This window comes from Anarhichas minor, unplaced genomic scaffold (genome assembly GCF_050575085.1).
Source record: "Anarhichas minor isolate MPS153535 unplaced genomic scaffold, ASM5057508v1 ptg000012l, whole genome shotgun sequence".
Taxonomy (NCBI): domain Eukaryota; kingdom Metazoa; phylum Chordata; class Actinopteri; order Perciformes; family Anarhichadidae; genus Anarhichas; species Anarhichas minor.
In genome coordinates, this window is record NW_027466458.1 from 5,562,044 (window position 1) to 5,585,392 (window position 23,349).

The 23,349-nt window shown below is 44.3% G+C and overlaps 1 protein-coding gene across 3 annotated transcripts in view; it reads right to left on the bottom strand.

Annotated features, from left to right (window-relative positions):
* Nucleotides 1-23,349, bottom strand: part of add3a (adducin 3 (gamma) a) — a 76,421-nt gene that overhangs the window by 48,542 nt on the left and 4,530 nt on the right. The window contains exon 1 of one of the 3 annotated variants that reach the window (XM_076090394.1): nt 2,935-3,270. The exons of the other annotated variants lie outside the window; for them this stretch is intronic. The gene's annotated coding sequence lies outside the window, so the exon portion shown is untranslated. Of the gene's footprint in view, nt 1-2,934; nt 3,271-23,349 lie in introns of those variants that run through there. 3 annotated transcript variants of the gene reach the window in all.

Genomic DNA, 23,349 nt, shown 5'->3' on the forward strand with positions numbered 1-23,349 from the left:
CTCTCACACACACTCTGTGGTTGGGGATGACGTTTTTGAAAGCTAAATCAAATGCAGCTGACTCAGACAGCTGGAACCCATGCTGTATGACATAATCGCAGGCAGGCTAGCAGGGCTATTTAACACACACACGCACACACACACACACACACACACACACACACACGGTCTATCAACCCTGCTAAAGTGGAAACATAAGGAGAGGAACTGGAGAGGTGCTCGGGTCACGGAGGTTGATTGAGACACTGGGACAATGCTTCACCTCCTCGGCCTCAGCGTGGGGGAAACGTGACCTCTTTTCACTACTTTTTAAAATGTATTTCGAACTACATGTCCAAGGTAGAAGTACAATAACTCACATGGAACACTGAGAAAATCTGTCTTAATGGAACACAAAGATATTGCATTAAAACCCTGACCCGAGAGCAGGCATGTGGTGTTGAGTTCAGATGAATGCACATTTGCCTGGGGAGAGGAAATCAAGGCCAGCAGGACTGCAAATCATTGGGCCTGAGGCAGCAGTATTATTATTCAAGGGCTCCGGCACACAGAGCCATTTCTGAAACAATGAGAAAACCTCAGAGAACGGCCAAAAGATGAAGACCAAAGAAAGCCCGATGCAAAAGGTCCCGTTTTATTACTTCTCTACAAGAACAGCTCTGGACAAATATTTGATTTGACGATTCAGGATTCGTCAGAGGCCTGAGGCCATCCCCATGGCAGCGAGTGCCATGGAAGCAGGATGTGTATGCAGATTACAGCTCTCCTCTACAGACAGAGTCGCACCTCAAAGCAGAATACACTTCAGCAAAATGGCTGCGAAGCAAGACTATCAGCGAATGGAACTGCACTGGAACGGACCGTCACAACTTTCTTGATCAAGTGTTTTGAGGCATTTTGAGCATTATGGAAAGTGTGACTTTAATCTACTTTTCAGCAAAAACAACATACAACATCCTCACACATTCAACCAAATTACATAATTAAAAATGTTTCTTCTAATATCTAATTTTTGCTTTAGCATTCCTCTACCCCATTGTTATATTGTGCAATCAATAATGTTCTCAGAGGACCTCTATTTTAAATGTGCACCATGGTGAAGACAGACATGGAACAATAAAAGGACTTAATTGTGTGTGTGTGTGTGTGTGTGTGTGTGTGTGTGTGTGTGTGTGTGTGTGTGTGTGTCTGTGTGTGAGAGTGAGAGAGTGAGAAAGAGAGGTCACTGCCTTCAGGAGGCAGCACCATGGACGCAGGCGTCTGCTTCACTGATGTGAATCCATAACACTTCGTCACTTCAGCGCCGAGCAGACGAGCTTGACAGCAAGTCGAGTATTATTTGCGAGCGGCTGGAAAATGATGTCAGCCGTGCTCGTCAGGAGGACCGACCGGTGAGATGACGGGCAGAAGACGTGAGCAAATATACACACGTTGGAGTGTTGACTTTATATGGACATGACACACACACGTTTGTAGATTTGATTTTTGGTGATTTGGTGCTGAAATTGTAACCCACCTCAAAAGCAATAGCAGCACAATAAATAGTTTCCTCTGTGGACTTGATATTAAGCCATAATCACGTAAAAACAATCTGGTGACTCAGTGTTGATGTGTGATTAACTGGTGAGAGCCATGTCCTCTCCTACTGCTTTTCCTAACATTAATTTGTTTAATTTTATTCATTTAGCGGTTGGCTATTTAGCTAGCTAACGTGTTCATTTTACCATGCTTTCATGCTACAGTTACATAAAAAGCACCGCGTGAACCTCTGGGCTCGACTTTACTGCCACCTGCCTTCAGATCAGCCAACAGCAGAGTTCTAATGCAATAGCCACATTTCAACCAGCAGAGGGCAGACATCATGCATATGTATGACCACAATATGTAGAATTCAAATACTTTTCAGAAATATATGTCAAGATCTGGAGCTGAAACCATCAGCTGGTTTGGGCGATTAGTTCCTCTTGGAGAAGAACAAGAAAACAAGTAGAAATGCTCCAAGCGATATGGAACTGAACAAAGTGATGTTAGCAACACATTCAAGGCTGGTAAACACATACAATACGTGTAAAGCGCAACCAAGCCACAAGCATTCCCATCTTTCAGTCAGTTCTCAGACCATGAAAGGGGGCCTTTCATAGGAACACCCAGAAAACAACAGTCAGAAATAGAAACAAGCAGCTCCACACAGCTCCTTATCACTGTTCAGCCAATGGTAAATGGACACCTTTGAAAAGATGAGAACCGCCAAAGCACTTGACTGCATCACTCCGCCTTTCCCTCTGGGGTTTAAAGAGCAGGACAGGAGTCACAAGACGAAACATTAGAAATATGCTACTCTTAAAAGTTATGAAAAGTGGAGGAGTCTACGAAGAGGCAATAGCTCGTCTCTTATTATCAGTGGCCCAGATGCATAAAGCCCAGCCCCCTCTATAAACTACAAGCACATGAACCTAACCCCCCACCAGCAACGCACTAAGCATGCTGACACTTGAGAGGGCGGCACCTCTCTTCTGCACACAGAAAGCCATCTCGGGGGCCATTCACAGCTCCCGGCTCCATTCTTCTCCAAAGTGAAAGCAATCTGAAAGGAGGGAAGAGGCCCTCTGCTATTTCATTTAGCACCAAGCAACCAAAGCAGAAAGTTTTCTACTCCCTTCTTAGAAGTTCTTCATGTCGCCTGAGCTCGTCATGCATGGGGACAGCAAGAAAAACACAACTCGTGTACGAGTTTGTCACAGATTCCCGTTTGTTTCCTCAGCAGTGTTGGCTCTGGGAAATGGCACAAGTGCACAGCGGCAACAAGAGTAGACAGCAGTGAGACAGCAGCCCTTGATGGTGAACACAGCATCCATTATATCAGTCACAGAAGACACACAGACACACGCCGTGCAACAATCGGCTAGCATTGTAAAGGAATTGCAAACTACAAACCTGCTGGAAAGCCAGTTAGAGTTACACTGCTGCCTCTGAACCTTCCTCTTCAGTTGTGATCCACCTGCACTGCAGTGAGTCCTCTGCCTGTGCTGCACTCTCTCTCTCTCTCTCTCTCTCCCCCTCTCTCTCTCTCTCTCTCTCTCTCTCTCTCTAACACGCCTCTCCCATTGTAGCTGCACGCAGTGTAAAACTGTTGCACCGGCTGCCCTCTTTCCTTCACGCTCCTCCTCCTACAATACCTCCCTTATCTGCTGCAGGAGCTGCAGATGACTAGCCGGCATGCATGAGGTGGGGGAGCTGTGAAATCAGTGGGTGATGGTGGTGGTGGAGGGGTAGAAGAGGGGACAAGGAGGGGGACGGAGGGGAGACGGAGGGGGAGGGTCAAACCTGATTAAAATTCACACGCACACACACACACACGCACACACAGGAGTGAGATGACAGGGTAATTTCCCCTTCAAAAGATATTCAGCAATAGAAACACTTATTTCTTTCATTCTTTTCTTCCTCCTATTCACCTTAACTTCCCTAAACCTTTTTATCCACCACCTCCTTTCTTTTGAGATCAGAGCGTTTTTTTCTTTCTTGGCGGGACAAAAAGAAAAAATCCCAAAGTTTCTTTCAGCAAGGTCTGATAGGAGAGCCTTCCCCTACTTTCCCTCTGCTAAAAGAGTCCCTCCTCTTCCATTATTCCTCCATCCAACACGTCCCCTGATAGCAGCTTAACAACCTCCTCGTGTGAGGAATCTCACCTCAGCACAAAAGAGTTTGGAGGAGAATTTGACCAAGAAAGGAGGGAAGAGCTAGTATTTAGAATCAGGGGAATACGTATACAACACAGTGACTACTCCTTTAAAGGAATAGTTTGACATTTTGAAAAAATATGCAAATTCACCATCTTGCAGAGAGTAGGATGAAATGTTTGATAGCACTTTAATATGCTAACTATGAAGGGAGAGTCAGCAGGCGGTTTGCTTTGCTAAGCATAAAGAGGGAAACAGCTAGTTTGTATAGTCAGGCACATAACACTCCATAACAGGGCTGTGCAATTAATCACATTTCAATTCCAATTTCGGCTTCAAACTATTATAAAAACAACATAATTTGTGATGGCTGGCTGTTTCCCCTCTTTCCAGTCCTTAAGCTAAGCTAACTGCCTGCTGGCTGTCCCTTCACATTTACCATAAAGGCATGAAAGGTCACTCTCGGCAAGACATTGAATAAGAATATCTACCAAAATGACTTCAAAAACACATGAATGGTAAAATGTTAAATACTGCTCGTTGGTAGACATTGTTGGGAGTATATTTCAAAGAAGAAATGATCAGATTAACAGATAATTAATATGTTTCAGTGTTGTCACATTGTTGTCGGGTCAATTTGTTAACATGATAATAAAAAAAGAGGGCAGATGAATGACATTAAATTAGCATGTGAAAGGCTGTCTCACCGGCGTCACGCTGACTAAGCCGTCCATGCAAAGTTCAACAGAAGAGGCGTCTTCATCGTCACGTCTTCCCTCCGTGTCCCCCTAACAAGTCCTCCGCATTAAGCAGGAGTGCTCTCACCCTCTCTGTACACATCAATTCATTAGTTGTTTTTAAACTGATTTTGAGGAGATTGATATTGAGGAAAAATCATGTTCCAAGAGATTTCTCTTAACTCCATTTAGAGGAATTTAAATGAGCATCGGCGGCCATTTAACTTCCCTTATGTAAAGAAACGCTTGGTGTGTGTAACCTTTAGTCAGCCGGGGCAACAAACAAATCTCAAATTACTTTTTAATTGCCGCTTCCTCGAAAAACGCTTCCATTTGGAGGGTAACAGCTCGGCTTTATTGCTGACTAGCACAGAAACAAGGCAGACAATGATTATAAGAAGCAAAAATACATATAAGGCAGAAGAAGACAGTGAGCCAGCTGAGACCTAAATCAATTCAGAATCAATTAATTAAGCTGAGAGAGGGGGATTATGGCGAGACACAAGCTACTGTACGCCCAGCTGTCAATCTCTAAGTGGCAGGGATTCCCTGCCGACTCCGTTTGTCTGTGCGGCGAGTGTGGTTTTATATTTGTGAAACTGCGTCCAGGACGGGGGGGATCAATCCCTCGTCAGGGCTGGATGCAGTGGATCTCCCACACTGGAAACTATTTAGTTGTGGTGTGTTCAAGCTGCACTGGAAGAAACGGCATCCTCAGAGTTGTATCTAAAACCTGCGTAGCCCTGCGTCGTCCTACGACCTTCTAAGCCTTACATATTGATGGTAAGATACTTCATGTGAAAACACCTCACGCATGCATTTATTAAACAGGATATTAAACCACAAGAAGCAGCACCACATCCACACTTGCGGTGTCCGTCCGGCTCTCTCAGACTGTGCATACCTGTCCCAGAATAAACCTCGCCCTCTGGCCTCCCGCTGGATGCCTGGTCTAACATTAGCACATATTTGAGTGAAATGTGCATATAGGCACGGCAGTCTCCGTGGGGCAAGAAGGGATGCACGTCTAGGTTATTTATGAGCGGGAATCGCTAGTTGTAACTTTCTACAATAACTTAAAAGAGAGGAAGGAGGAAGATGGAGTGGAGCAGTGCACTTTGCAACAAATGTCAGAGGGAATATGCACGCTGGACGTTAATAAGCACTTATAGGTCGGTAATTGTACAGCTCGAGTAGAGCAGGGTGAGCTCTAAAGCCAGTGTAAAGTTGTAAATCTGTGCTGGGTTGGTAATTCTATGTGCGTACATATGATCTGTGCACAAGATCGATAAATCATAAAATTGTTAAGTGCCGACACAACATGCTGCTGGATGTCCACCATACGTTCTTTCCACTGTTACACGTGACCAATGTGCAGCCTTTCCTAATCAGCCAGCAGCGGTAAAGAAAGTCGTACCCACAGAACTGCAGCAACGACAAGAATAAAGCAATAATAGCTGTCTTTTCATTTGGCAGAGTGTTTTCTTAGAGAGAAGAAAATGTGCATTCAAAAAAAAAAAAAAGGTATTTATCTTCCACCAGAATCTAACTCTGTGCATGCAGGGTGAATAAACCCCTTCTACTCCCGGCAAACACGAGAAGATTGCAAAGCAATGTAACTGTTGAGCTCACATCCCATGAGAGACCCAGAGGAAGTGCTACGAGTCACCTGCAGCGGACCGTTGGCCAGCGACCAGCATTGTAAATAAAGTATGTATGTGTGCATATCTGACTGTATGTATGTATGTATGATTTATCCTTCAGGAGTATGAATCTAGGCATTGACAAAATAAGACATTCAATAAAGAAGTCATGGGTATATGTCATGCTTTATAATAACCAAACCTGAGAAAAGCACGCGTCGTTATTAATCATCTAGATGTGTTTTTCCTTGTTTATTCACAGAATTCGGTCGACTTGAGTCCCGAGGTGGACTCCCATCGCAGTGTGGTGAGTGGAGACCCTTGCCCCGTTTGCAATGGAGGTGGGGGGGGGGGGGGGGGTTGTCTTTAATTGCCCGTGTTGACTGTAACACCATGCGACAGAGGTAAACATGGCGTTTCAGCTAATGAGTCCATGTCTGACTCAAGGTCAGGGAAGTTGTCATTATGGCAAACGGGGACTTTAACCTCACCTTGTGATAGTCTGAGCGTGTTTGCAACTCGTCTTCATAGCGATGCAGGCATGTAGTCTAAAACTGACCTTCAATCAGTCCAATGTCTGTTGATATTTTTCTAAGAAAGAAACACTCATAATAATGATGGCAGGTTTAGCAAAAGCATAAAAGTAATCCACATACAAGGGGCCGTAAAGATGGAGGAGGATGGGGGGGGGGGGGGGGGGGGGGGGGGTCTTGGCTGTGAGAGCCCCTCATGGACGGGAGGCCCGGGCTGTAAGTCTGCCTGACTCCAGTGGAGACAGCGAGGGAAAGACCCAGACAAACACAGCTCGCTGCCAAGCGTCGTTACTCACAACACCCACTCGACTCCACGGCACATTTCCACTGCCCGTTGCCAGATTCGGCAATCGGGATATTAGATTAAAAAAACAACAAACCTCCCCTGCAGAGCAATTTAATCATTTTGGGATGAGCTATTGGAAAGAAAAGGGTTTGTACTTTGGAGTGTTTTCATGCATTAGGACAGAATGACCGAAGATTGTAAATATGTTTGAATCATCGTTGAATAAGTGATGTAATGGTGGCTGTCGGTACCATTTAAATCTTGGGGTTCTTGAATGTAGAGCTAATAAAATGGAGTACTTTTTATGACTCTGGTAATGTATCTCTTCATAATATATCTGGACCTTCTAAGTGAAGTAAATAGTTTGTACTGGTTGTTATAACAAGGAACAAGATGTGTCATCCTTCTTTTACCAGAAACATCTTATATAATCCATGCTTCTCATCCAACATGATTAAAAAAGAGACAAACCGAGAGACAACCAAATTAATTGGGGAATGCAAGGCTCAACACACACATCACAAACAAGTATTCTAGGTGGATTTTTCTGTTGAGACTGACCTGAACACTGTCAGGTCATGTGAGCCTTCGGCCGCAGAGTGCTGAGCTGTAACACTCCCGTCTCCTCGTCCTCCCTTTTCCCGCAAGTCCATGTTCTCCTCTAGTGTCATGAGGAAGCTCTAATGAATCAGCCCATTGAGCCTGAACTGTGCACAGGCTTTGACTCTGCCAAAGTGTGTGTGCGTGTGTTGCGGTCCAACTTTCCCAGCCTCCCAGAACACAAAGCTGACGTTTGTGGCCCCTCGGCACTACAAAAGCCCCACAGGCCACCAGAGCTGAAAGTGAATGGATGTACATGTACGTCTGTGTGCATATGAATGTCTACGTGCATGTCTTTTTTTTACAAGTGTGTGCATGCGTTTGTGTATGTGGTCACGATGTGGCCACATACAACCTGTCAGCATTGTACAAGGATGCCCCTAATGATTACAAAACACACGTCATGTGGCCCAGAACCAGTCGAACACAAACTCAACCGCCCAACCGTTAGACAGACAGACAGACATACGGCCGCTGCAACAACACCACAACTCTTCCTTGGATCTCGACACAGCTACAAACGGAGGCCGACAAACCGTATCAAATATGGCTGTAAAACACAAACCAAACATAAGAAACAGATGCAAACACACAAACCAAACTCCTCCTCTGGCTGCTGTCAGGACTGATGAGTCACAGAGGAGACAGCTGTTATTTATCAGGGAAACACCCGTTCTGATTATAATTTAAAACTGTAGTCATTACAAACCAGTATCAGCTCTTGGAAAGACCTCTTTAGATCAACATCAGTGCACATGGTTACCACAAATCTCTCTCTCTCTCTGTCTGTGTGTGTGTGTGTGTGTGTGTGTGTGTGTGTGTTACTCCAGGCCTGCCAAGAGAAGAGTCGGTCAACGTGACCCCTTCTGCATTCATCTCTGTCTAACCTCGCTGTCTTCTTTCTTACAGCGACTGAACTACACACACAAAAGTATGAATTGCACGGTTACACAGCTCATTGAAATGTGAACGCTGATGTAATAGCCCAAAACATTTCCCACAATGCTACGGGATTAACAAGAATTAACTTGTAATAAACTGAACCCCTGTTATGCTGGAGGGCTGGGCTGAACATCACTACGCTGTTATCCATGTCAGATGTGCCCGGCCTTTGATGATTTACGCACAGACTCTCCCTGAAAGGCCAAGAACTGCACGCCTTTTATTGCTTCCGCCATCTATGAAGCCCGTCACTTTGGCTGGATGCTTACAGTCTTTTTATGTTTCTGTATCACAGCCTGGAAACCCACCAACAGCCATCTCCGTAGTAAAACATAAAAAGGATAATTCAAAACCTCCTTTGTCCTGCAAATTCCCCCCCCAGTAGTCTCTAGACTGCAGCCAGTTTATCATGTGTGTTGACTAGTCTGACGGAGTAGGTGAGTGAGAGGCACAGACACGTCTGACTCCAGATCTATTAGTGAGGGAGAGAAGATGAGACTGTGACTACGTACAGTACGTGTGCACAGATCCTCAGCTGCACTCATCTTTAAGGAGCAGAGCGCTGGATGAGTCTCTCTTTAAATGCACCAGGAAGCGGCACTTTTAGTTATACAATTTAAAACCACACAAAAACAAAAGCTGAACATGTATCAAATTACACTGCATAAGAAAATAAACAGATCCCAAACTCAGAAATGATGAAATAAGGTTTAATTAGGTTGCATAACTGTCAAGAGGCATGTCCGAAAAACATCACCTGATTTGCATTTATAGTTAGACTTTTACAAAAATGCAGATTGCACCCGGGCAGTCATGTGGGCGGCCGGGCGTGTGAGGTTTGGACGGGCCGGGACATAAGAGCATGTATGTGAGGCCATCCAGACGACTGCTGGAGAGGAGACAGCAGGCAGTCAGCATCTCAGGTCACAGAGCTGATTAACTTCACCAGGGCTGCGCTCGAAAAATTCCAAAAATGACCTCCTAATGTCTATTCCTCACCATGAGGTCAAGGAAATATGTGAAGGAGAAGTCATGAGGAGTTAGGAAAAGACAACGTGGTGTTTAGAGAGCTCAACTCCACTTTCACTAAACTACGTAATTATGACGTAGGTCTGCCATGGCGAAACTACAACGAAGGAGGACTACAAAAAGCGCAAAAAAAAAGGCCGAATGGGGGTGCGTCACTTTAAATGTTGCCGCCGCAAGGAACTATGGGGCGGCATTATCATCTTTCCTTTGGTAAAGGAAGGTCCAGTGTTTCCTCTGCTAACAGAACTAAGAAAGGAAGTATTGAAGCACGTTTCCTTAGCATTTAGAGAATTCAAACAGCTCTTATTATGACGGCCACTGAGATACTTCCAGGTCATTTCACTCAGTGAGGAACCTTCTTAAGCAAAAAGGCCTTTTCAACCGCAGCCCAAGTCTGCAACGTGACAAAATGATGAGAGGCGATGGAAGCCTGGAGGATTGAAAAGCTGCTTCCATCACTTTCTTGCTGCAAAAGAAAACTGCTAGAGCCATTCACAAAAGGCAATTCACTATGAGAGCAGGCCAACAAGCCACTGAAGTCATTTTACTTCTGTAAAAACTCGTAACTTTTAATGACATTACAAGCAGGTGCGTGACATCAACAGGCCGAGGCAGCCAGGACCAGACTGCAGGCTGAGGCATTTATCCAAGTCAGAAGATGAGGAGACTTTAAATGAGGGCGAAGGGAGACGCTGACGTCTCTTTACTGTCCTGCTGAGTAGAGGACAGCTTGTCTTACTGAAGTACAGAGAAGAGACAGAGAGGAGGAGCATGAACTGACAGGAGGAGGACAGAAAAACAGCAGTAGAGACAGAGGAAAGACAGAAGGAGAAAAAAAGAGGACCAGTGGAAACTTTTGACCCAGTAAACGGTTTAGCAGTCACGCGGTTTTATATCTCTATTCTCTTTCTTGGGACTTTTTGCTTGGCCTTCAGTTTGTCTTTTCAGCCTTCCTCGTAGTGCCGACACCCTTCAAAGCCCCAATAATGGCCGGTCCTTTCTTTTTTCCTACCTCTCATTGTGTCTTTGTTACCTGGTAACATGGACACCTTGACTACTATATGTGATGCAGAGTGTTTTGCTCTTTCGCTGTCGACCTCTATTGTGGACATTAGTCGCGTTAGACTGGCTGACAGGAATGCTGAGCGAGCGAGAGAGCGAGCGAGAGCGAGAGAGAACCAAAGCACTTGTGATGTTTTTGAGACAAATTACTCATAAGCAATATTTTTTATCCAATTTAAAATGGTAGGCATCTTCGCATGTCTGTATCTATGTATGCATGTGGCCTCTGATAAAGCCACTGTGGTCTACCTGCCAAATACCCAACAGCAGACACACAAAGGTAGCGACTAGCTGGTCAACAAAGAGGAGCATTTAGCAGATAAATAGCCAGATATTTGGCTCTTTATCTTTAGCCCCCAGGAGTTGGTAGAGACCAAAAACAGAGCTAAAAGAGAGTTTGAATATTGGACTCATTTTCGCCAACTGGACACAAACTAAGACATTCCCCACTTTCCTAACTTTATACGGTGATAATATGTCAACGTTGTGTTTACAGCTTGTTGTTCTGCCAAAAGGGGTTGATGTCTGTGAGAAAGAGGCAGCTTATAACGTGATGTTTTAACCTTTGATTAGCTTATATTATAAATGTACACTTGCATGTGTATCGGAAAGACATGCAAAGTAGCTCATTCCCAATCACGGTGTGTGCAATACCGTTCAACATGCTGATGCAAATATAAATCACGGTATCATCAGCTAGCAGGAGCCGCAGCTGTGATCAGAGAAACCAATAGAGTCATGAAAGCAACTAAAGCTCTCAGCAGCTAAACCTGGTGAGAGTTCAACTGGTCCCGTACAGGGATACAGTACCAAGATACGAGGACAGCTATTGCCTCGCTCAGTCTGCAACGGTACTCAGCGAAGACACATTATGAGACATGTCAGCAAGCAGTGCTGCATTGTCCCCCGCCCCCCCCCTCAGGGACTAAGAGGACGAGAGAGACGCTTATAGTATACGACGAAGAAAGTCGAGATAAGACTGAGTGGAAGCGAGACAGGTCAAAGGACACACAGACGGGGAGAGACAACCCTTCTCAACATGGACAATTGGAAAAGAACATATTTACACAACGAAGACAAAAAGAGAGAACAAACAAAAAAACAGGACAGACAAGACAGGTAGAGAAAGTCAAACACAAAGAGGTATTAGGGAGGGAAGAGGGAAGACATCAGAACCACAGAGAGAGAATAAAGAAGACTAACATGGGCCTGCGCAGTCAAAAGCTATTTAATTCTAATGTCCTGAAAGGTTGAAATTAAAGAGGTGTTGTCCTGCTATAGAGATGGCATGGATGACTAAAAGCGTAGTGTACTTATCCCGTCCAACCTTTGCAACACTGCGCTTCTTGCAATAGCACAGCCGCCATCAGGAAGTGTTGCAGTGTAGTGACACATGACATGCCTCGCCTTCATTAGACAATCTGCAGCAGCATTATGAACGAGAACACGCACAGACTGTCTGAATCCCTCAACATGTCTTAATTAAAATGCTAGTTCCGTCAAACTCACAAACACATCCACTTAACTGCAATGAAGTGGTTCTCAATCTTATTCTCACTCTTTGCACAAGCTACTGACAAAGTGAACGAGAGACAGAACGTTTTGACAATCTCAGGAAAACAAATTGTTGGGAACAATGAGAAACAATACATCATTATTTAACAAGCCAAGATATGAAAGGGATTAACGATTGGTAAAGTCACCATGCGACAAACAACATCATGGTTAGTTTTCTTGACCACAAGTGGGCAAGGAGCGAGGGAAAAGTACAGAGAGAGAGAGAGAGAGAGAGAGAGAGAGAGAGAGAGAGAGAGAGAGAGAGAGAGAGAGAGAGAGAGAGAGAGAGAGAACTATTTCCTTTCCAGTAAATTCCCAACACAGTGAAATGTCTGGCCAGAAGCAGTTTGTACGTTTACCACTGACCAAAAAGAGCTCGCTATAATTCTCCATTTAACTCCTGTTTCCTTGGGAAACCCAAAGAGCAGGGCGGAGGCGTTTGGACGTCTCCATCTTATTTCCCCTCAACTTTGAGTGTTATGGTGCAGGATGATCCTCAAACCTGTGCTGCGCTGTTAATGCAATCAACGGGTGTGTTAGAAGCTAGAGCAGGAGCTGAAATGGTGCGTGTTGATGCAGAAATCCTTACCTCCCAGCGGCCTGCTCGCATGAACGCAATTAACGCAAAAACAGAGAGAAACACATTATTACTTTGCAAGTTTTCTGGCACCTCTTACATCTGTCCGCTAAACCTTTGAGCTATATTGTGCGTCTGAGGTGAAGAAATCTGTCACAACTAGAGGCAGACGCATGCATTTGCTTTAAACATTATTTACTCAGTTTTTTGAAGTTCTAGATACAAAAACACAACTTAACTGGGAATGAGTGAAATAAAAACCTGAAATTAAAGGGAAGAAGGCTCCCACAATAAAGCCTGAAGCCTTTTCATTATCCTTGCAAACTCTGTGTGCTCTGTAATTCTGCATATTTGACATACTCAAAAAGATCTAATTAAAAAGTAGATATTCAATTTTAGCATACACCTGTAATATTGGATTTATGTTGTGTATAAATACCCCACCTTAGGGGGGGGAGGGGTTTGCACACAGGCCAAATTATAAAACAGCTGCCCTATTTTGAGCTACAGCAGACTTTGTAACTTCACAAAGGAAACAATAAAAGCCTTTGTTCCTCTCGTATGAATCATTAACTGGAAGGAACGTGTGATGAATGAGCATGTGCTCCGAGAAGCTGTATGCATATATTTTCATTATGCTCTCCCAATGCTCTCTGCACTAAAAGGAACCGCTACCATCTCTGGATGTGGCTCAACTACTGCCCATGTATACGTGTTTGTACTGGTGAAGCCGGTCAGTAGTTTCCACTACGGAGAGTGGGCTGTGCCCGCGTACTGTACTGGTGGGCCACAGCCGGGCCTCAGGGACTCGGTCTGTGCCCTTGATAGTCATCTATGTCATCTGCACAAACACCAACTGTGTCAACACCAGGGAGCCCGGCTCGCTGTTGGAGAACATGAGCGCTATTGATAGCATGCGAGACGTGTTATTGTCGAGGCTGCTGCGCCCGCATTCCATTAGAACGATAACTGGCTACTATAGGAATTTGGGATTGGTCCAAAATAACAACTAAAAAAATAGAATTAGGGAAGAATGTGTAGGAAATAGTCCGGTGACATCAGGTTGTATTTAGCAGAACGGTCAACATTTTGTAACCGGAGGTGTTGGCTGCTTCTGGGAGTTTGTGCGAGAGGTTGCAGAGCACCCGAAATGTGAAAAGCCTCAGACGGCCCAGCAGTGGTGGAAAGGAACACACTTTCTGCCCAGGTTGGCCGAGTGAACAGGAATTGAAACCACCTGCTGAATCTGGTGCGGATGTTTTTTATGTTAGTGGAGGAGGAGAAATGAATTTTCCTTCAGGTGTGGACGGACAATGAGAAGTGTGAGAAGCGTGAAGCTCGCTGACAGCACGTACACATTCTTCCATAGTTCAGATCCATCTGCCAGTGTCTCTCGATTGACCACATGTGGGTCGGCTGTGGCTCAGGGGGAAGAACAGCTTGTCCAACAGTCCCAGGGTTGAGGGTTTGATCCCGTTGCTTAGGCCAGTGCCTTGCCGCACGTGTGAATGGGTGGATGTGCGACAAAACTTAAAGCTCTTTGGGGAAATGCAGTCCGTTTCCAAATAATGAGAGGAAGTCAGTGATACCTTTCATTCAAGTCCTTTAGACGTTGGTCTAAATTTACACAATGGGATTGTAAAAATAAAAAGGTTGAATCATGTGAAATAACTTATTTGACTCACGTACTTCGGTCTCTCGCCTGTGTGTTCATCTCACTGGCATTGCGACGCTTATCGGAATGCACATATTTGATTGGCTGAGCATCACGTGATATGATTTACAACGCAAGGAATTGGTCCGTTTGTTTCCTGAACCGCTGAACGAGTGCCCTAAAGGCTAAAAAAGCTGCGATGGTTCAAATAAAAGCGCTTCTTCAAAATTTTACAATTCTTGATTATCGATATCGTTATAGGTCCGGATACAACGCTGGATCCGGACAGCGGTCCGCCTATTAGTGACCCCTGCTATAAAGGTTGCTTCATGGTCCTTTCTTGCACATCCAATTTGTGTTGCTTCTTCTTCCCGCACACGCTCAGAGAGTACAGGCAGTATAAGCAGACCAATCTCCAGGAGTCACTTGTATCAACGACTTCACCAGCTTCCCACCCAACACCACTACCAATCATTTGTGATCAGGCCAAGGATTGATTTTGGGTCTCGTCAGCAGTGGGCCAGAGCTTTTTCCCCTACACCATCTGAACGCCCAATCAGTCACTTAATCTTTGGTTTCAGCTCGATCGCTACAAATTTGTAACAGAAATAACTTGGTACCTTTATGGTGAATCAAAAAGGTTAGCACCCGCTACCACGAGGGCCCATTGTGTGTTATGGTGCAAAAGTACATACTGTACAAGAAATACATCAGTTAAAGGGTACTTTAAAGTACAAAAATGTACTCTGTCGTACCTCTATTTATGTGTAATCTATGCAGAATGAAGTTGAAAATGGTGTGTGGCGTTTAAATAGTCAGCTGTTTGAAGTCTTCCATCACCCATATACCTCCTGGGGTCAACCACCATTTTAACGCAGCATGGCCGCTCTTGCCCCTAAAAATCGTTTGTTTCACGCTAAACTTTTGAGCCGTCGAGATCACACAGCCTGTAGCCCGAACATTAGCCTCACATCTGGGTTCAAGCCACACTGTCAGCAGTATGACTTCTACCAGAGCAAGTTGAACAACCACAGTGAATTCCGCTTCACGTCATTAACTAAGCAGGGCACCGCACTTGGCATACTAATTATTTTTGCTTCAGGCGAGATGCAGAGAGACAAGGAAAACCAGCACAGTTACATAACAAGCGTTTCTGCTGACCGCTGTGGTGGCCACAGTGATTTGGTGGATGTGACTGTCCGGTCACACAGCATGGCCCCCTTCGGCCTCATTATATAAGATCCAGGCAAATGTTATTTTGAACTAATTATTGCGCAAGCCATAGTAGGGGAGGTGAGGTCACTTCTGATGAACATAAAGCACTTGCAGGCCTTCAATAAGTGGACACCAAGTCAAGCGATGAGATGACAGTGTGGACGTTGCTTTCTGTCTTGTTAGTTTTGCCACAGTTACACAACAATTCCAACATCTCATTAAACTGATTCTGTCCGACGGGTATAGAGAAAGAACGTGGGAGCTGCAGCGTCCAGTCTGTTCAGCCCCGGCACTCTCTGACGGCGTGCTGGTTGGAGACTTAATTCAGAGGTATGAGGGGGGTGACAGGTGATGCTTTTCAACTGCCATTAGAGCCGAATAATGGAACATGTGACTTTAAAATTGAATGAGGATAAGTAAGTGAGATGAGGAGACGGCAGCCAGCGTCAGACGGAACTGACTGGCAAAACAATTAAGTTGAGGCGAAAGCAAAAGCAGGCGTGTTTTAGAATTTGTTTAGCGTCACATCGGCGGCAGCATAGATGGCAGACGGGACAGTCTTATCTTGCAGTAAGTTCACTGGAGAAAAGAGCAGTACAAAAACACGCAGGTCACTATAATACTTTACTAATACTAAATTAATACAGCTGCTCAGCTCTGGAATAGTATAATTACAATAGCTCTGCAATAAACACATCTGTATCTTTGTGACACACCACTGAGGTCATTTGTGAGGGAACAGCAGTGCTGTTTCGTCAACAGCTCCCCTTCATCTCTCATCCCTAACACAAGACATTTGCTTCACACCGCTGACCTCATTTCACAAGGGGAACCCCACCCATAAACATACACAACTCTCCAGATATCTTTCCACTGTATAACATTTAGACATACTTATACACAGCCTTGGAGAGTTTGTCCTGTGGGTGGAAAATGCCATATTAACATACAAGTAAAGGTTAAGTGTGAATATGGAAAATGTAGAAACCTTAAATAAAGGCTCACTCATTCATTAGAAAATGAACCCACATGGTAAAACCAGATTGTACTTTTTTTTGGTGGTAGCGAAGCACTTCAGGTAACATTAGGACTGCAGGGTCTTTAAAGCCTCTTTCCCACTGGACAAAAAAAACCTTCTAACACCCACTAACATCTGGCTTTTGTCTTCAGTGGGAAAGGTAACATTGGTTTCAGCTCCAATCAGCAGTGATGGAAACATGGCACCCAGTTGGAGACGCTGATTTTCAACCCTTTTCGGTAACTTCGGTAAGTTCTGCACGTCTCCGTCCAAGCGGCGCTGGAACATCGTTTTAAATTAGTCGGCACCGAGTTCAAAGTAGTAACCACCGTAACATTGTCACTGGGCTCCAGGCGGCTTTCTACCGTTTACAAACCCTGTTTTCCACACAACTGATACAACAAAAAAACAAAAACAGAAAGGCAAACTCGTATACTGGCAAAAGGAAAGGAGTCCATCGAACAGCTTTTCCAGCGTTAGTATGGTGCTAGTTTTGGTGGAAGAAGGGCATAAGAGAAGCACACGTGCATCGATACACACTCACAAACACATCCCAGACCACCTGTACATGATAATCCAATATGGAGAATTACCAGAGAAACAATTTGTTTGGAGGAAAACAACACCACACAGGCTGCAGAGAAACACAGAGGTTGTGTAGAAGTGTGCGTAGAAAGATGACACGTTAACCATAAGGTCACAAGTGAGACGCCGGCTACAAATGGACAACAGCATCCGTGATTAATGCACACTGATTACCCAGCCCATTTGTGCACAGTCATCCTACGGGACGAGCATTCAACTGCCGTGTGTATGATGTTATATACGTTTCCTGTTGTTCTGGAGAGATGACACAATCTCCCCTCAGCTCGATCAGTGTTCAGTGCTGGCAGCCCGCCCTGCTCTACAAAGCCTTTCTGAACAGATCACCCAGACAGCTGTCCTAACAGGAAGAGAGCCTCGCTGAAGGATGAGTTCAGGCGGAGTACATGGCAAGACCGGTCTGGAAACAGCCCCATTAAACACTCACTTTTGTTTTCATTTGTTTGCTCAATAAGAACAACTTGGAAATGTGATACACTATTAATCCAAGCAGGCAAACACTCCCTCCTCAGGGAGGTCAGGGGTCGTGTTCAGCCGTACAGCGGCACCTCTGGAGCTGATACAGTATCAGTGCTTTGCTCAAAAGCACTTCAGCCGGGTCAGTGTTTGATGATGTGACGTGGGCCGTGTAGTTGGAGGATGCTAAAGGATAAAGTCACTAATTTAAGATGTGTGAGGGAAACGTTTACCAAGTCACCATGTGATGTGTTCTTTGTGGGAAAAGAAAAGGGCTCGTTCCCATCGTTCAGTCACATAACTAATATGTTAGTTAGCTAATTAGCTGAGCGGCTACCATAACTGAAGAGACTGCTCTAGAGAGTCAAGTCGTACTGCAACAGGCTGCAAGTCTTTTGGACAATCCAAGCAACCGAATAATTCCAATGTTAGTTTGAGTCTCACGTTTCTTGAAACATGGTCCGTTGGCTTCCAACCCACAAACTGGCGAGTTTAAGATGCATTTGGGGCCTCTGAGAGGAAACCTGCTGCCAGTCCCAGGAATCATAAATTGTAAAAAGTATTACTGAAACAACCCACAAGCAAAATAAATAACAAGACAACCAGATTGAATTCAAGCTATGGCAAGTCGCCCTTTGTGGCTGTAACAGCCAAACATATCTGTACACGCACTTACATTACACGTCTGTGAAGTTCAGATGTAGTTTTGATTTCTCCATGCGGCTGGTTGTAGAATCCTTTGATTCCTACACTTACAGTATCACTCTGATGCACATCTATTAGTCCAGACCAGCTCACACTGCACTTCAGCAAAATGTCCAGCTCTGCCAATTAAAAGTATACCAATACATCTCAGACCTTGCGTTACAGGAGCTCTAACCATGATATGACAGAAAGCTATGTTGCCAAATTCTGTTTGAATTATAGATTTGAGGGTCAACACCATTACTAACCTAACTTCTTATGAAAGATCCTTCTCTTCAGGTCATGCTGGGAACATTTTGGACTCGAAAAACCTGTAACACACACAAACCACAAGCCTAATTGTCCTCTTTTCCCCTAATTGTCATGTCCCAGAAGCCATGAAACACCACAACGAAGCTCAAACTGATGACGTCATCTTTAGGCCACGCCACCACAGTCCCTTTGACCACAAAATGAATGACATCACTCGCCCAAGTTATAAACAACCCACAGAGACATCTTATGTGGGGATATCACATGGCCTTGTCCTACATGTTGTGACTTCCCACCCCGAGCGTATCAGTGACCATCCTGGAAGGACAGAACAAAAGATGGGTCCTATCCAGTGATTTCCTCTGCTGAGGTAAAGGAAATGCAGCCTTCCCACACTTCCCATACTGCGACAACATGTGACACGACACCACGCACCTCTGACAGGGTATCTCTCCCCGACTCCGACCAGATACATCCTCCGTGGAAAGTCTGTGAGTCTGTGAGTGTGTGTGTGTGTGTGTGGGCAGCGATCCGTCAGGGGGGGGAAATGATAAGCGAGTTCGTCATGAGAATCTGTTTTCAAATGCTTAGAGGAAAAACAGATCTAAAATAGTTGTTCTATTTGATGAAATATAGAAGCAGCTGCTGGCAGGAGTCTGCTATGGAGGCTTCCGTTGAAAATAAAGATTAAAGTTATTTTTGTCTCTAACCCATTACATATTTGTCTTGTACAAGAAATATCTACTAGTCTACCTGCCGACACTTGGAGCTGATTTTTCAAAAAGCTAAAACTCTCTTTGTTTTTGGGTGGATTTTTCCTTTAGAGGAAGGGTTGCGTTGCCATCTGAATGCGCAGGATGTAATGCAACATTGCTCCTTGAGTAACTGAAACTTGTCACAGACGGGGAACTCTGGGTGTGACAGGTTGTGACACTGAGAAAAATAATGTCAAGACTGAGCTGGAGAGGATGAGTGACAGTCGGAGGGAGCAGAGACAGATGGAGAAGTGTGGTGCTTTACCTGCACAGCAACACACAGATAGACAAAAAAGGGTTTGATTTATGGAGCTTCATTCTTTTGACAATAGATTCTGGAGGAAAATTGAATTAAAAGTGTATTATTAGGCACTCAAAATTAAAATTGAAAAGGCAGACTGCTTGTGATGCCCTTATCAGCCAATGGCTATGTCTGGTCATTAACATGTCAAAAGAGTATATTATGGCTAGAGAAATAAAAACCTTTGTTCAACACAAACAAACAAAAGAAACCAACAGATTATCCAACTGTAAGAAGACAAACATTCACTTAAAAAAAGTGTGTCAATTTGTGCACTATGCACACAAGCAAACACGCACTGTGATATTCGTTTTCAGGCTCGCTAGTACGGCCAGAAATCATTTTGCAAACAATGCTGAAACACCCGTGTGGACGAAGATCAACAACAGATGTTGTAAGTGACATGCATTTTTTCAAAACCAAGACCAATGGAGTACCTGGATCGACGTGTCCCGAGTGGTATTTTTGGTCACGTAGGGATGAGAGGCCAATGCAACTCCATAAACCAATACAAGGAGACACACGACTATTTGTGGCCCAGCAGGAGTAGACATAAACGAAGTGTGGACTAGCACCATGGTGGTCCTGCGGATCTAATGTCACCACACACGTAGCTCACGCTGCACCACCAGCACCCCTATACTGGTACTGTGCCTTTAAATACAATCTATCACTATGGCCAGCTCGGTCAATGTGCTAAAAACCACACTCTTGTCACGTCCTACTACCACAACACACGTACAAATAGAGCACTCTATATCAACTAAACCATGACGAAGGACAACACATAGCTGTGCTGACCAGGCATTTTAGTTCAGTGGCAGCGAGGATGAGAATCATCATTTGGTACACAAGCTGACCCAGTTACAACCAACAACAGAGGACAGTGCAGCGCATACAAACCCCGGCACCAGGATTCAGCAGCCAGCTAAACTCAGTGCTGCCAACTGTGGCTTGTCACTGTGTGTGTGATGTGACAATACCATGGTGTGTGTGTGTGTGTGGGTGTGTCTTTGTATGTCCACAAACAGGAACCGAGGCATGGGTGTGCCTGCTAAAACAGTGGCAGATGATGTGGTAAATAGATGTTTGGTCAGAGAGGTAATAAAGCATGTTTCCTGGACAAATAAGGCCAACAAGAGTTCACAAACACACAGATTTTTATTTCCTGGATACAATTGTAATTTCCACTGGATCGCTGTATTCCTAAAGTTGAGTTTGACTAAACTTACATGAATCAATGAGTATTTTGATAATTGATTAATCATTTCAGTAATTTTACAGCAAAATCTTACATTACAGTAAATCAAATATTTGAGTTTTGGACAGTTGGTCGAACAAAACAAGACATTCATTGTCGTCACTTTGTGCTGAGGGTTTTCCACTGTTTTCTATTGTTATAATCAAACGATTACCCAAGAAAATAACATGCAGTTAAATAAATAATGAAAATAATCACATGAATGAAACAGATGAGAGGGAACTGGATGGTGCGCGCTGCGCTACGCTTCTGCAGCAATGCAGAGTGGCGGCCATGAGCTCGCCAGTGGGGCTTGCTCACATGCACAAACATTCACATTATACATCCCATAACCAGAAATTATATCTTTCCTGTTTTGCGATTACAAATTGTGTTGGTGGGTATATCAGCGCTGCTGACGGCTACTCAAAAGTCTCTGGATCGTTCTTTTAATTTGTTTGCATGTCATGGAGGAGCACTTGCAAACGGCCTTCCTCCAGCATATCTTCAGCCTTCCCTGTGAAAACATGCTCCATGTCTCGATCTGGTGGATGAACTGTGGTACTGCACGCATCCTAAAGGCACGAGCTGGTCAAATAATGGTTTGAATGGGAACATATATAGGAGGTCTACCGTATTTTCCGCACTATAAAGCGCACCGGATTATAAGGCGCATAGAATAGAAGCTACTACAGTCAAACGTTTGACTGGGGTTGCGTTATGCATCCACTAGATGGAGCTGTGCTAAAGGGAACGTCAACAAAACAGTCAGATAAATCATTCAGTCAAACTTTATTGATTTTTGATCAATAGAGGCTGCGTAGCTGACAGCCTTGAGTTTGAACTCAGCGTCGTAAGCGTGTCTCTTGAAAGGTGCCATTTTGGGGTCTTTATACACACAAGTGGTGTTGGACTAGGAGTAAGCACAGTACCGGTGTTTACCGCGGTGCGGCTTTGTAGTTTACCAGTCGTACTGAAACATTTTGACAGAGCGCCGTGTACAACCAGTATGGATCAACCAATTAACCAATTGATCCATATATAAGGCGCTCCGGATTACAAGGCGCACTGTCGTTTTTTGAGAAAATTAAAGGCTTTTAAGTGCGCCTTATAGTGCGGAAAATACGGTAATTGATTGATGGTTATTGATTAAAACCTATAGTGACATGTATATTAAATTAAATTAAATTAACTTTACAGTTACCTGAAAACATTTTCGAATGGCACAGTTGGTGCCAAAATGTACCCAAATGGCCAATTTACGCCTTAGCTTGCTTCAAATAAACCTCTCCAACTTCGCTATGAGTCACTTTATTAGCATCCGTCTGTGCACAGGTAGCGTTTAGATGTCCGATGTGTTTTTGTTCATAAGTACCGACATCCACTTGTTGTGTCGTGTGCATTATAAGAATTCAAAATCCAGTGGAAGACACATTCCAAACCAGCGTGATTCATTACACAGAAGGTCAGTGTGCGATAGACCTTTCTATGCAATGAAGGAACAAAGCAGATAGTCTGAGCTGAATGTCACTGCAGGATTCAGGGCCGAAACTGTGAGAGGTTTATTTTGTGTGTGTGTGTGTGTGTGTACATTTAGAAGAGTTATGTTGCTAAGTTGGACTTTTATAGCAGAGTAATAAAGGCAGCAGAGAAACATGGCTAAATGGAGAAAGGAAAAGACCAATAGTAGCAGGGATTTAGATAAGGTGCACACACACACACACACACACACTATGCAATTTGAGCTTCCCACCACACTCAGAATAGTGACAGTGCATCCTTTCCAGATCCCCCCACAGCGAGGGGATCAACACTTGTAATGAGGGCATCCACAGAAGCTTTTCACGTGGCCAAAAACACACACACACATACATACACACACACACACACACACACACACACACACACACAGCCTCCGCTATGTACCTCACATGAACACAACGAGGACTGAATTAACACTCGCTTTACAAGCCCTAATGACTGCACTTCACTGTACATTCTTCTTTGCCAGTAAATATGAGAAATGACAGTCAGTTAATTACATGGATTAAGTGACCCGGACGTTTTCTAATCTAATCTCCATACTAATGCAGACCCTCGGGGCACTGTGATGGGGGAGGGGCTGGCTGCACACTCACTCTCATGAGCCGTGGCAAAACAAGTTAGTGGCCATTCTCTGGTCACAATGGCAGCGCAACATTGGTCATCAACTATAAAATTGTCGATTAAGATTGAAGATTGAATAAGGATTCAAGACTTCATGGATCCAACATCACGAGGACAGAATGAATCGAGTGTTCTGGTCGATTAAACTGTAATCAGAACCATCTGAAGTTAAAAACACACAGATTGTTGATAATTGCACATTTCCAGCTCATATCTGCACAAGTTCATAAACTGGATAATGACAGTGTTATATCAAATTAGATACAACATATTAGGTCTCATCGTTCATGAACACTACAGGTGATTAAAAGTACAATCATCCAGCAGTGAAATCCACA